Source organism: Petaurus breviceps, unplaced genomic scaffold (genome assembly GCF_028583685.1).
Source record: "Petaurus breviceps papuanus isolate PSGF00001 unplaced genomic scaffold, PetGlider_PUasm1.0 174, whole genome shotgun sequence".
NCBI classification, from domain to species: domain Eukaryota; kingdom Metazoa; phylum Chordata; class Mammalia; order Diprotodontia; family Petauridae; genus Petaurus; species Petaurus breviceps.
The window spans coordinates 25,971,791-25,985,384 of record NW_027185761.1 but is presented as its reverse complement, the minus strand read 5'-3'; the positions used below and the strand labels follow the sequence as shown (position 1 = coordinate 25,985,384).

At 42.0% G+C, this 13,594-nt stretch overlaps 1 protein-coding gene across 3 annotated transcripts in view; it reads right to left on the bottom strand.

Moving 5' to 3' along the window:
* SRGAP3 (SLIT-ROBO Rho GTPase activating protein 3) overlaps nucleotides 1-13,594 on the bottom strand; it is a 299,497-nt gene that overhangs the window by 284,655 nt on the left and 1,248 nt on the right. The window lies entirely within an intron of this gene.

The following is a 13,594-nucleotide window of genomic DNA, read 5'->3' as shown; positions in this document are numbered from 1 at the left end:
ATGTATTCATATGCCCATATACCCTCCTATATAGACATATATGTATGTATACATACATATATGTCTATATAGGAGGGTATATGGGCATATGAATACATATGTGAGTGTGTGTATATATGAGTGCAGGTATACATAGACAGAGGGCACAGGACCACTTGAATAGGAAGGGATGACACTTAAAAGATGAAATTGAGAAGTGAGAGAGGAATATAATGAGAGGAGATGGGGAGAGACAGAATGGGGTGAATTATCTCATTTAGCAGAGGCAAGGGAAAACTGTTACAATGGAGGGGAAGAACATGAAGGCAAAAGGGAATAGGTTAACCTTACTCTCGTTGAATTTGGCTTAGTGGGCAATGACATACACACTAAATAGGGTGTCTCAATCTACAGGAGAGTAGGGGGATAGGGAAGGAGAGGGGGGATGATGGAGGGGAGGGAAGATTAGGGGGGAGGGAAGTTAGAAGCACACACTTTTGAAAAAGGACAGGATCAAAGCAGAGAATAGAACAAGTGAAGGGCAGGATAGGATGGAGGGAAATATATTCAGTCTTAGACAATATATCCACTATGGAAATGTCTTGTGTAGCTACGAGTGCACAACCTATATTGAATTGCTTATCTTCCCAGTATGGGTGGGTGACAAGGGAAGAAGGGAAAGAATCTGGAATTCAAACTTTTAATATCAAATGTTTAAATATATATTATTATTATTATTTTTACATGCAACTAGGAGATAAAATATACAGGCACTGGGGTATAGAGATCCATCTTGCCCTACTGGAAAGTCGGAGGGAGGATGGGAAGAATATAGGAGAGAGCAGATTGGGGGAGGGGATATACAGTGGGATCGCTGTTTTGGGGTGATGGGTAGGGGAAAGACGGGGAGAAAATTTATAACTCAAAATCTTGTGGAAGTGAATGATGCAAACTAAAAATAAACATAAAATTTAATTGAAAAAGAAAAGAATACAATCCCCAGGGCAATGAGTTTTCAGCTCCGGCCCCTAGGTGATCGTGAATGAGTCATTGTTCCTCAAGGCATCGACTTCTGTGTCCAAGAAAGCTCTTCCCTGAGAAGGTAGGGAATAACCTATGAGAATCACAATCATGCCCTGTGAACAGAAAGCACATGCCTACCAGAAAAATATCTATTTTTTCCTATACTTGGAACTATATCACATCTCATTCATACCATGAACATTTTTAAGTGCCTGCTAAGTACAGTAAGGATATAGAAAAGCAGTGTAGCCTAGCACATAGGGAGTTAGCCACAGATTCAGGAAGACCTAGGTTCAATTTCTGTCATTGGCTGTTTGACTCTGGGAAAATTGCTTAACCCTTTGGTTCCCATGCAAATCCTTAAGACCATAAGTTGCAGAGCAGATGCTTTGGTAGAGGAAGTCCCCTCACTGGGAGTTCTGTATACCAATGAAATCACAGGTTCAACCAACAACAACAAACTCAATTCCTTGCAAATAAGAATCTCGTCAGTGCTATGTAAGACACAAAGATTAATAAGACAAGTGCCCAGGCCTCAGCCAAGGGGTTTACAATCAAATACGGTCCTTAGGCACGTGCACAGATAAATAGAAAATAAATAAGAAGGTAATTAAGTACAGGGGAGGAGTAGGAAGTGATTTGAGATCAGGCTGAGTGAGGAAGAACAGATCAAAGGAGTATTAAGGAAAGGGTCAAGCTAAGTGTTTTCCTTATTTGTTCACACCTGTGAATTTGCCGGAATATTTCTCCTTCATCCCCTCTCCCCCCACACCCCAAGCATCCATCCACATGCCTAGCTACTGCCCTTTGGTTACCTCTACACTCATTTAGACATGCCCCCTCACATGTACATCAATTGTCCTCCCTCTTCTCTACCCTGCACCTCCCTTCCCTGGTCAGAAATGGCAAAGGGAAGTAAGGACCTGACAACATACTGAAGAGTCTCTCAGGCCTGCACTTTAGACTTCCAGATATACTGGTTAGAACACCAGACTTCAACTGCCTTACAAGTCTTCTTGACAAGGGAAGGAAGATAGGAATTGGACAATCTCCATTATCAATACCCAGGCAGACTTAGGAAATCCCCGTGGGGTTAGGTCATCAGACGACTTTTAGGAGTGGAACACTTGGAGGCAGTCAACATTCCATTTAATTCCTTACAGTGCTGGGGCTAAGCCAGGAGCAGAAATCTGTAAACAACTCTTCAAAAGGGTGTAGGCTGCTCACCTTGGACCACTGAGCAAACTCACTGCTTGTTAGCCCTAAATCTTCTAGAACATCCAGGAGAGGTGAGGTATACAGATTCAAGATGAAAATGGAGATATCTGAGATGCTGACTTAGGATCATAGATCTGAACTGGAAAGAACCTTGGAGATCATCCAGTCCTGGAGTTCACCTTTTTTGTGCCAATGACCCCTTGGGCAGCAGTCTGATAAAGCTCTGTGTATCATTTTTCAGAATAAGATCTTTTAAATCCAAAAAATAAAATCCCAGGACCATAAAGGGAGACAATTATATTGAAATGCGGTTATCAAAATATAGACAAAACAAAACCCCAAAGTCATGGATGTCATGTTAAGAACCCCTGATCTAGTCCAACAGCCCTCACTTTACAGATGAGAAAACCGAAGTCCAAAGAGGCTGTGACTTGCCCAAGTAAATGTCAAAGGTGGGATTCCATCCCAGGTCCTTTGATTCCAAAGTCAGTTCTTTTTCAGGACTAGAGATCTAGCAATGGAATGATCTCCATTACCGTCACCCCTATACACACACTTCCTGCCCCACAAGGCCATTCCTGACCCTTCAATGTCATTACTTCCTGTCTCTTCAGTTAAATCCCACCCAGTCAAGGTGGGTTACTCCTCTTCAGCTAATCCATGATGGCAACTTCTCCTTTTAAACTCCTTGTCCCATGGCTATGTCTGCTCGTATTGAGCTGCAGCTATTACAAAATTCCTTCAAACAGAACTTTTTTTTTAATCTCTTGATGGAAGGAGCTGTGTGTTTTTCTGAGGGTCATCGATCTTCCAGACCCCTTACATATTTTGACAGCTCCTAACACTTCTCCGAAGTGATAGGCACTGCTCTCTAGCTCCTTAACCCAGGGGAGAAAAGCGGTTATATATCCAGTTTCTATAGGCTTTGCTGATCAATATCAGAAAATCATTCCCAAAGACTTCTGCTGTCACACTATCTCACCCCTTCGAGCACTCTTGCAACCAGGTGGTCTCAAAACAGCTGGAGAAATGTGGACTAATAATTCACACCACTTACACTGGCCTGCTCCTTACTATAGTACAAAGCACTTTATACAGATGGCGCTGAATGTAATCTTCACAGCCACCCCGTGGAGTACAGAACACGAAGATTATTGTACCCGTTTCATGTTTAAGAAAATTGAATTTCAGAAAAGGTAAACAATTTAGTTGAAGTAGCTCAATGTAATAAGCAGTAAAGCAGGGAGGGATTCAAACCCAAACCCCGGTCTTGGGGGCTCTTAAAGTCCTACATTTGCACTAGGGATGTTATATGGAGGGCAGCAGGCAATTACTCAGCTAATAAGCATATACTAAGCACTTGCTGTATGCCATCAAGGTACAATTCGTTAGGTTTTACAATGATCTGGAGAACTGGGTCATAGAGAGAGTTTTCTAAGAAAGCCGAGAGCTAAGGCAAATACAAACTATCCCAGAAGTCTTGGTACAATGTTGCACTATTTAAGCTTAAAACTGCACTGAGACTTTTGGGACAGCCTGTATATTCCAGAGATGATTACAATTCTAACAGACTCATACTCTTGACTTTAAAGACAACTAGAGAGAATGAGAAAGTTGGACTCCATTATTCTTACTTGCCAAAAAATCTTTATTTTTAATTATTATTAATGAGATGATGATGATGACAATTACCCCATGGCATAATGGATCAGGAGCTCAAAGCTGGGAAAACCTGGGTTCAAATCTGTTTTTAACATATACTGGCTTTGTGACCCTTAGCAAATTACTTAACTCCTTGGTGCCCCTGGCAATTCTCAGAGATTATAAATTTCAGACCACTGGCCAATTTGTATTGATGGATGAAGCTTCTTCCCTGGGAGTTCCCTATATCAATGACACCAGAGGTCCAAGAATAATAACAATAATAACAGACTGTATATAGCACTTTGAGGGGTAACATGGTGTGGTCAACAGAGTCAGGAAGTCAGGATGGAGATAGGAGGACAGGATCACACACTTCCATAATTTTTGAGTTGAGAGGGACTTAAGCAGCCAAATAGCCCAAACCATACCCAAAATAGGAATTACCCCTCCAACACACACAACAGGAAGTACCTCTCCAGCCTCTTCTCGAAGACCTCCAGTGAGGTGTAATACACTCCCTCCCAAGGCTGCCCACTCTGCTCACAGAAGTCAGAATCATTATAGTGACAGTAGCATATATTACATATTTACATATATCATTTCAACCTTGCATTGGAGATGCTATGGTTACTTCGTTTTGTAGACAAGGAAACTGAGACCCATTTCAAAGGGGTTAAGTGGCTTATGTTCGGTTCCATGGCTAGCAGACACAAGATACCACATTCAAACAGAGTTCTTCCTGATTCCAAGTCCAGCATTCTATCTATCTATCTATCTATTCCAGGTTGGGATTCCACTCTGGCCTTCGACATATACTGGCTACAGAGCCTGTGGCAACTTACTTAACCTCTCAAAGTCTTCAGCTACTCTGTAAAACTATAAATTACAGGTGAATTCCCAATCTGTTTCAGTAAAGGAAATTTTTATGCCAGTGAAAATTTCACCCTACACATATACAGAATCCTAGGTCTGGACATTGTAGATGATGTAGTGAGATGATGAAGAGAAGGAAAAGGAAAGGAAAGAAAAGGAAGGGGAAAGGAAGGGGAAAGGAAGGGAAGGGAAGGGAAGGGAAGGGAAGGGAATCAACATATGTTAAACTCCAAAGTTTATGAAATAAATAAATTATCTTCTCATTTCAGCTTCATCACAACCCCATGAAGTAAATGTTTCAGTTATTATTATACCCATTTTACAGATGAAGGAAACAAGCTGAGAAAGGCTAAGTGATTTGCCCAGGGCTGCACATCTAGTAAACCTCAGTAGTAAGATTCCAACCCAGGTCTTCCTGATTCCAAGTCAAACATTTCCAATATAACATTCTGCTTCTCATTTTATGCCATTTTTTTTTTCCATTTCTTTACACACCCTAAGCCAATAGGCCTACGCTTATATACATGTCTACTTTGTATGTAAAGAACCTGCAAAGTGCCCTACACACAGTAAGTGCCTAATAAATATTTGTTGAATTCATTTAAGAAATGTCACTGAAAATGACACAATCATGCATTTCTGCCACAGGCCACATCCATGTTAATGTCAGGGTCCCCAGATGGCAAGGCCTGCCCATTTCAAAGAAGTCTTGATTGATACCAAATGACTTAGAAGGGGCTGCTTCAAAATGGGTCACGATATCCTACTTAAGCTCAAGGTCCCATCAATAACACTTAAAACTCAGCCCCTTCCTAGAGTCCCTCCCCCAGGATATCAAGGAATAAATCAAGTCAGTTTATGACTTAATCCTACTCTGTATTGATTTTTTAAGAAACCAAGATATTAAGGAGGGAAGAAATGATTGTCAAAGCAGCAGCAGTTTTAGTCTGTCTGAAGTTATTTTCTGGTTCAGAATGAGCAGGTTCTCTCTGCCAAATTATCATCAACTTTAGGTTATCTGTTTATCATTATTGTCATTAATGATTATAATAATTCCTCACATTTGCATGACAATTTTCTGACTACAAAGAGCTTTTTTTTTTCATATGATCTCATTGTCTCCTCAGTACAACCCAGTAAGGCAGGCAAAACAAGTTTTGATTAAGTTCTGTTTCACAGATGAGGAAACTGAGGCTCAGAAAATTCATCACAAAAGCACAGCATTTCAGAGCTGGAAGGTACTTCAGTGGGGCATCTAGCCCAACCTATATCCCCAAAAGGATGCCACAGTGAGCCAGCCAGCAGTCATCCAGCCTGGACTTGAAGGCCTCCAAAAAGAGAAGCCACACAGCCCACTCTTGGACAGCTCTGACCCTCATCTAGAGCCTAAGTTTGTCTCTTTGGAGGTCACCTTCCACCCCTCTGACCCCCTTTAACTAGTAAGTGGTAGGGCCAGAACTCCATTCCCAAAGCCTACTTACTCCAAATCCTTTATGCAAATTTTTAATCCCGCTACCCTTTAGCTCTGATAACAGAGAGGAGAGGAGAAAGGGCTCAACTGAGCAGAGGATTGTGAGAAAGGAGCAGGTCTAACCATGTAAGACTGTGCCAAGACTGTGTACAGTCACATATCTGAGCAGGAGACACAATGCTCTTCCCTCCAATGTATATAAGGCTGCTGACCCTTCACAGGGAGACAGAGAAAACTCTTGTTTTTTTGTCAAGTCAGGGCAGCTACGATGGTTTGAAGTCCTTGAGTGCCTGGTCTTCTCTGTAGATGTCAGTGCTTGGTGGAAGGCCCTCAAATACTCTTGTGGCTGAGTTAATAGGCCTCTGCAGTATCAGGGTCTGTAGGTTCACCCATTAGAATTTTCTGAGCAGACTCTTCCTGATAAGACCTTCTTGTGGGGGCTTAGAAAAAATAGAAATAAGTATGGAGAAGACACATTTAGTCTATAGAAGATATGCTTGTTTATCTATGGATTGATTCACATTTAGAGTCTCAGACTCTACACATTAATTCTGTGTGCACTGCCCTCTCCTCCCAGGTTGGGAACCAATGACCTAGGCCCACAAAACTCCTGGGTAAGACCAGAATCAGATTAAAATAGAATTGGGACATGCTTCACAAAATAAAAAAAATAATAATAATACAAGTAATGTTAATTTGTGGTTTTCTCAGTCAATATGTAACTGCTATCTGAGTTTGCCACCAATGTCTTAGATTATTTCTGAGAGTCTATGATACTACAAGTCTTACCTGCATCTGAAATGGAATTTCCTCTATGATATCCCTGCTAACAAAAAAGTGGGCACCCCACTGACTGCAAAAGGCCTTAAGCAAAAGTATGTTATGTGAATTCTACTGAAGACTACTGAAACCAGAAGAAACAAAAAAACAAGGACAGATTCATCGAAAACATAGAAGAGATAAGAACTGATGCAAAGCCAAGTAATCAGAACCAAGGGAACAAACTTCACAATGACAATAATAATGGAAACAAGAACAAAACTAAAATAATAACCAATATTCCATCATTCTTTGGGTCTGCAAAGCACTTTACCTATAGAAAAAGGCATTCAAACTTGGTTTCACTGGAATGACCAACTGTGGTCCTAGAGAACAGAGGATGAAAGCATGGTATAATAGAGAGGGTGATGGATCTGGCATCAGAGGATCTGAGTTCAAATCCTAGCTCTGTCATTTACTTGCTATGAAGGGAATGGCCTTGAGTATATCAATGAACTTCTCTGGGCCTCACCATCATCATTTGTAAGATGAGGAGATTGAACTAGATGACCTCTAAATCTAGGATCCTGTGATTCTAAGTATTACTTCTTCTCAACCACTCATTAAGAAGGGGGTAGGGTGGGAGGCAGTAATATAGGTACAGAATGTTGCATACCCATCAGATGTGGTCACTGTGTGAGATGGTTTTGCTTAACTGTTTTTCTGATACTGGAAATACAGCTGGGTTTAATTTTTTTTAAAGCACAAAACTTCTTTTTTCTATCCATTCCCTACAAGTGAACACACCCCTGCCCCCAACCCAGTCCAGTGAATCTGTTCAAAGGAGGCACCAATAAGTGTTGTTTACTGGAACTGAATTCACTCTTTTGCTAGTTCACAGATCAACATTTCCTTTCTATTAGTCATCTCAAAGTGGCTTTTGGCACCTGGGCCTCTTATGTATTCTCATTCCTTTTCATCAGCTGGCCACAGTCTAATCACACCCTTCTCAAAAAGTTGCCTATTTGAGAAAAGAAAACCAGCTACAAAGACAATAGCTTTTGAACATGTGTGGGCTGCTTGTGGGGCACTCATTTGGCCAGAGCTGCTACCAGAATTTTAATTCAGCAGCAACCTACCTTCCACAAGGCACTTGGGTCGTTGATTTAGAGCCAAGAAGGACATTAGAAGTCACAGAGTCTAACACCCTCATTTCAGAAAGGAAGAAACTGAGGTCTGAAGTGACTTCCCCTAAAAAACTCCATCACTCCTTGGAGTTGTCAAGGCAGGGTATATCACTGCCAGAGAAACATGTTGTTTGACCAGACCTAGCCTGAAAACCAGGGTTCAAGGCCCAGTTCTACCACTTACTAGCTGCCTGACCTGGGGCAAGTCACTTAAGGGCCTCAGGCAAGTCACTTAAGGGCCTCAGTAGTTCTGATGACATGTCCAGTGGAGGGGCGTAGGGGAGCACACTGAGAGACAGAACAGAAAGAAGAAAATCCCCTTACTTTCTCTCTGAAACAATCCAAGATCCAGTCATTTAAAGCCCTCAGAGGCATAGCTAACCAACTGAACTTCTCCCTTTAAAAAAAAAAATTTATTTATTTATTTTTAATTTACAGCATTCACTTCCATAAGCTTTTGAGTTTTACATTTTCTCCCCTCTCCCCAAGGCAGTATGCAATCTGATATAGGCTCTACATATACACTCACATTAAACATATTTTCAGATTAGTCATGTTGTAGAGAAGAATTATAACCAATGGAATGAACCACAAAAAAGAAGAAACAGAACAGAACAAAAAAGAGAGAAAGAGAGAGTTGCTCTCTTCTTGACCCAATGAGAGAATCATTTGTACCTCATAAGGAGTTCAAGCTTAGGTGCATCTTGTTTACATATTAAAGATATCATCTGGGATGCTTTCAACTGAAGGGGGAAGGGATCAAATCTCCCCCTTCCTTATATGCAAAATGAAGGAGCTGCGCAGATGGATCTCTAAGGTTCTTTCTGGTTCTGAATAATATGCTCCCAGGGTCTTGAGCCTGCCTCCCTACAGAGAGGGGTGTGGCTGCAGAGCCTGTCCTGGGCCCTTGGAGTGGAGTGGAGGGACACTGCAAATGGACTAAGCACCATTAAAATGGAGCAGGGGAAAGGAAGGCAAAGAGACACAGTCCTGCAATAGGCTCAGAATTGTAGGAGCTATAGCCGTTATAAGCCCCACGGTCTAACCAGTCTGCCTGGCTGTCCCTCCATGGCACCAATCCAGGGGTTCAACCCAAGGGCTGAACTCAAAAAACAAAGATGGCAAAGGGTTCCTGAGTTTGTAGGCACCAGGTGTGAGGGCCCTTTCTCAGGCTTCCAGAGACCCAGGTGCTTCTGAGGACCCTGGAAAGCCAGTGGAATTGTGGAGCATGCCCAGTATGAATCCACACCAGACAGCTACTTGTTGAGGGCAATAGGTTTCTGACAGTCTCACCAGCAAAACGTTGTTAGAAGATCGATGGGCGTGGCCTCCCAGCGTTAGGCCACACATAAGGAAACTGAACATTGCTCACCAAACCGTGAAGGGCCTTCTCCCCTTATCCCACACTGGACTTCCACTAATACAGAAAAGAAAACCACAGAAAATAAACAACTGCCATAATCTGGCAGTCTGGAAACTTAGAACATGGAAATGCCTTTTCAGTTACAGAGCTATGGAACTGTTCAATTAAGTGCTATTTTGCTGGAGTCAAATCAGTTTGTTTTCCAAACAGCCTTCCCTATCTGATGGTGCCAGTACAATGGATAGAACACTGGGCCTAAAGTCAGAAAGACTCATCTTCCTGAATTCAAATCTGGCCTTAGACACTTCCTAGCTGTGTGACCTTGGGTAAGTCACTTAACCCTGTTTGCCTCAGTTTCCTCATCTGTAAAATGAATTGGAGAAGAAAATGGCAAACCACTCTAGAATCTCTGCCAAGAAAATCCCCCCAAAAAGGTGGTCACACATCACAAAATGACCTAACAACAACAACAAAAGCTAATGCACTCTTTTGGAAGTTTCTGGCTTGGCTTTTCCACATTTTACCTTTTGTACTAGCTGTTCCACATGCCTGGAATGTTTTCTCTCCTCACCTCCATCTCCTAGCTCTCCCAGCTTCCTCCACTACTCTGCTCAAATAACTGCCTTCTAAAGAAGGCCTTTCCTGCATAAACTACCTCTCCCATAACCACCCATCAGCCTTTCCAATCACCTTCATACTCTGTCTATATCTGGCAATACTTAGTTGCACATTGTTCTCCCAGAAGACTGTGACCTCCTTAAGGGAAGACACTGTTTTTGCCTTTCTTTGTCTGCCCAGCACTTAATACAGTGTCTGTCACACAGCAAACACTTCAAAGCTAGCTGACTGACTGACTTCACTTGTGTTGGTTGTTAAAACCTGTATTCCAAATCAGATTAACTCCCTGAAAATTTTTGTCTCCCCCTCAGAAACTGTCATAGTGCTGGACATACAGGAGCTTCTTGGTAAATGTTTGTTGAATGAAAAAATATCTCCCTGTGATCTTCCTTAGTCATGTTTCTTCCTCCCTAGTATTTTACATTTATACTTATCATAAAAATGGTTTAAGCAAATAGAATTTTCATTTAAGCAAAAAATTATTATTATTGGATTTCAGAGCTGGAAATATCTTTATAGATCATAGGACCATAGATTTAGAGCTGGAAGATACATCAAGTCCAACACTCATGAGAAAACTGAGGCACAGGATGGTTGCTCAGGGTCAGGTGGCTAGTAAGTGCCCAAGGACAGAATTTGAACTCAGGTCTTCCTGACTCCAGGTGAAATGTCCTAAGGAGTCAATTAGTGCAACATTCTCATTTTACAGGAAAGGAAACTCAGGCCCAGGAAAGATAGCAGTGACTTGTCCAGGATCACACAGGCAAGAAGAAGCAGAGCTGAAATCAGAACCAACATTTTTTACTCTGAGTCCAGTGCACCAGACTCCTAGTCAATTTACAGATGAGGAAACTGGGACCCAAAAAAAGTGAAGGCTTGTCCAACTCCACAAAGAGAGGTAATTAATCCGTGGCAGATTTGGGGCTAGAACCCTTTTGGTTTCACAAAGCTCACAGGGCCTTTATGGATCAGAGGACCTGCAGCTGAAGGAAACCTCAGAGGGCATATAGTACAACCCTCTCATTTTTACAAATGAGGAAACTGAGACTAGAGAGTCCCTCCACTGAGTGATAGAAGATCAAAGATTAAGCACGTCTCCACCCTGCCCCAGGACTCTTTCTGTTTCAACAGCTTCTTCTGACCACTGGTCCCCAGCTGCTTCAATTCTTTTTCATTTTCTATTTCTTTAAAATGGAAATCCAGACTTCAAATGAACAGCAGAGGGACCACTTCATTTCACATTGAAAATTCCAAAACACGTAGAGTCCTAAAAATGTTTCCTTTTTGCCAACCCTAAATCCTTCAAGAAGACTGAAGTGGGCACAAGTCAGCAGAGAACTCAGTATCATTGCTAAAATCAAAAGCCAAAGGAGAGCTAGGCAAGAGCTAAATTTGCCTAACTAGGGAGTTCCAGCCCATCAATTTGGCCAAATTACACCCAGGGAGAAAGGTAATTGACATGAAATAGTATTTGTTGTGATTGGTCTATCATTCTCCAAAGCCGGCAACAAAGACCTCCAAAATGAAAGTGAGAGGGTAAACAATGGAGCAGCTTCAAGAGGCAGTCCCCACCCCAAAATGCCCATCTGCTCTTGGTGTCAATCTTTGAAGAAGCAGCTTCAAGAGAACAATGTCTCTGGGAGGGCTGGGCTCAGGCTAGCCTTCAGAAGCTGCCTGGCCTTTACAATTGTGCCCAACAGAGCTCTGAAAGGCGGGCTTTCCAAAGGTTTCTGTGTGCAAAATTAGTCCTTCCTGAATCCCACAGATGTCAGTGGTGCTTAAATCAAGACAGACTCTCCCACTGCCAAGAACTGGTAAAACCAGAGGCCAGGGGATGGGCACTGGATTGGGGCATTTGGGTGCAAGAAACAGGATTACAGCTGGTGTCCTTGGAACACATCCGTGTCCAAATTTATTATCTTGTATTTGCTAGCTACTTCCTTAAAATAAAGATGACAGTTCATTAATTAGCCAAGACAATAAAGGCTTGACTGGAAATCAAGCAAAGTCAGTTGGTGTGATGGTGATGTCCAGTCCTTTCAAAGAGGGTTAAAAGCCTTTGTGACTCAGTTGGACCTTAAGGGGGAGTTGAAAACCTGAGAAAGACTTTCCAAAACTCTTCCATGGAATTTTAAGTAAGATCCTCTCTAAATATATATACATATGTACATATGCATATATATATATATCTGTATATATGCACATAAAGGCAAAATAGGTCTTATAAATAATAACCTCATTGAAAATGCAAATCCAAGCCTAGTTATTTTGTTTGGCAATCAAGCCAGTTCTCGAACAATAAAGGGCTTGTCTTCCAAACTTCAGAGAGACAGGCATATCAGAAGTTACTATTTTCCACAAGACAACAACATACAAAGGAGGCGGTTAGGAGAAGGGAAGGTTTTCTTGATCAGTTTCATCCAGAGCCTGGTCTATCCATGATTAGCATAACGGCCTTTTGCCAGAATTGAAAGGAAAAGGATTGTTGGCTAGCTGAGAAAAACAAAGCCCTCCCCCTGATAACTGCTCTCCTTTTCCAAAGTTTCTCAAGCATTTGAAGTTCTCAGTGGCAGCTCTCTACTCTCCAGGTTCTCCAGTTCCTGAGGGGGGCTTCCTAAGTTCCCAGGTCATGAGCCTTTGACAGAAAGGGAGTGAGAGGCAGGTGTTGTAAGCACAAGACATATTGGCCTCATATAATGGATCTTTTCAATACACTGTGGGAGGAAGGATGGGCCTTGGTCTCCCCCTTAAGATTTATTTTCTTTACTCTCTTGAGAGATCTTTCATGTTGCAGCAAAAGAACACCGAACCCAAAGAAAATAGATTATTGCTAAATTTTAAGTGCTAAGGCCTCATACATTTCTCAAAAGCAGAGAGAGCCTGGCAAATGATAAGGTCTCCACTTGTCAAAGCAAAGCAGAAAATGCAAAAGGGGTGGGGTGGAAGAGAGGTTGGGGAAGGATCACTCTTCTTGCCTGAACTATACTGGGTTTTTGCAATTCTCTATTTTGCAAAGACTAGTTTGCTATCTGTATCAGCCCTTCCTTGGCTAGGATGATCAGCAAGGCATGGGTCCCAGACTGGGCTCAGAGAAACAGTCAAAGGTCATTGAGTTCAAGAGAAGCTTTCACCAAAGCCACTGCAGACAGAGACTCTTCAGCTCTCACTGTACACTGGCTTGTTTCCTTTGAATGAAGACAGACGCCCCTAAATGCTGCTGCAGGAAGCCTGATTGGCTGCACAGTGTGAGATAGAACATTTCTGCATGGAGCTGTCTCTTTATGCCTAAATGCCTGCATTAGTTTCGATCAATATGCCCCCATAACAGTTAATCCATGGAAATGCAACACAGCAGAGAGAAACTGACAAAGAAACGAAATGTGTGTGTAGTTTCCAGGTGCACATACACATGAATTCTGACCCCTGGGGGAAAGGTGATAGAAGAAAAAAGCAGATAGA